The sequence below is a fragment of the Pygoscelis adeliae genome, unplaced genomic scaffold (assembly GCF_000699105.1).
Source record: "Pygoscelis adeliae isolate BGI_AS28 unplaced genomic scaffold, ASM69910v1 Scaffold101, whole genome shotgun sequence".
In the NCBI taxonomy this organism is placed as follows: Eukaryota; Metazoa; Chordata; class Aves; order Sphenisciformes; family Spheniscidae; genus Pygoscelis; species Pygoscelis adeliae.
In genome coordinates this window covers 8,480,633-8,482,664 of record NW_008824238.1, presented here as the reverse complement: position 1 = coordinate 8,482,664, position 2,032 = coordinate 8,480,633, and positions in this window count along the sequence as shown.

Below are 2,032 nucleotides of genomic sequence, written 5' to 3'. Positions count from 1 at the left end.
CATTATTTTTACTGCTCATGAATAACCATTCTGGTAAATATGTAGTTGCCTCAGCTTTGTCCACATGTCAAACTTACTCTGAAATAGGTGTATGGCAGCGTAACTCTACATGTTTATATTTCTACCCTGGAAGTGGCTTAGGTGAGACTGGTACCTGGAATAATTACTTATGTAAAGCCCGAACCTTGCGTGCAGTGCTTCACGTTCTTGTTCTGTTGCATGACAACTACTTGACAACACCTCTTGATTCTTGATTTTATTTGAGCAGGATCTCATGCACGCATGAGTAACAGATGACGCATTCAAAGCTGAGGTACTTTTTCTTCCCTGCACTGGCGAAGCGCTGGACTGGAGTTCTGTCCCCGCAGTGCTGCCTTCTCCTCGCTGACCACGCACGCTTCGTGTCTCATGCTACTGCTGTTTCACTGGTTATACCTCATCACTTCTTCCGTGACTGGATTAACACTTTTGCTCATACTGACTGCTGATACCAACAGAACTGTGCAAGCCTAAGCAAAACCGGAGCTAAGACAGAAAACCACTAACATGATTAAAATGAGACAGGTAACAGGCCGGCTGTTACAGAAGTTCCTAAAATTACTTCTGCAAATACAACTGAAATCAAGTTAAAATACGTGCAGTACCAGACAAGGCCTGAAGCCCAATATGGATAATTATTATTATTATAAAACTTTAAGATCTGTTATTAGTACAAAACTGTTATCATCATTAATATTATTGGCAGATGCCCAAAAGTGAAATAGCCTTTCTGCATCTCCTAGCATTAAAATCTGTTAGAGCCTGGAAGTAAAAGTTATTAGAAAACTATCTGTTTGTTAGGACAAACATTTTATCTTTATAGTGTTTATAATGTTTTTTTATGAACATTGTACCTTACCTCCAGCAGAGACTACAGTGTTGATTTGGGAAATGCGAGATTCTGTCTCCAAAGATGAGCGATAAATAATTCCAAACACACTTTTACAATTTTCACCATAGAGAAAGCAACAGCTTTCCAAATATTGTAATAAAGTTTGACAGACGAACCACGAAGAGAAAGTAAAAATTATTATATGCTGCTATTATTCAGAAACAGTCAGAAGATGTACTGGTATCTCAGCATTATTTTGTCAAACACTCTATAGAGAGCAAATCTGAGTCATTCTTCTTTGTTCTTAAATAGATGTAAGATGTCATTTACACGTTATTTGTCTCTGGCTGATGTTTTACATAAATATTTGCGTTAAACCTTTTTTGCCACTTTCAGAATTTTACCTAGCTGTCATAAGAAGAACTTTTAAAGTGGAAAAGGAAGATGTTCCACAAAAACTTGGTATAATGAACAGCTAGTTTGGAGTTTGCATCAACATATAGAATACATACATCTTGTTTAAGTTGGAAGAATATCTGCCATTTTAGTACCTCTAGGTTTCTCCAGTTATATCTCCAGCTTTGTGGAACTCAGACTGAAAGTGCCTCCCTCAGAAACAGATTAAAAAGATAAGTTTAGTTCTAACCTCAAATGATGTAGTAAGTGAATGCAACTTGTCCTCAGCTGGAGAAAAAAGTTCAGATGGTTGTAATCACTAAAGATTGCCTGCCATTAGATGCAGGCACATAAATTAATTTCCTTTTATAATAAAGTAATGCCACTGCAGTTATACACAAGCCCTGAGGCAATCGGGTCTAAAACAAACAGAAATTCACACAGGAAATGATGGACAAATTACATAGGAGTTGAATGCATGCTTCGGTTGAAAACGAAGAGTTCCTAAAACAATATATTTATAATCCCTTCAAAGGGCTTAGGCATTTCCTATCTAAGTGATGATCTAAACAGACAACTGCAAAACAGAGTAAACATTCTTTGCTGGCAGCATTATTAAGAATTGTTATTTAAGGTGGTAACGTCTGACAAACTGGAGATGTAGCGATGACCTTTAGCGCATAAAAATGGTAATAGTTACATATCCTTTTTCATCTGTATTTTTAAAAGGCTAATGATCAATCTTATTATTTCATAGAGGAAAAC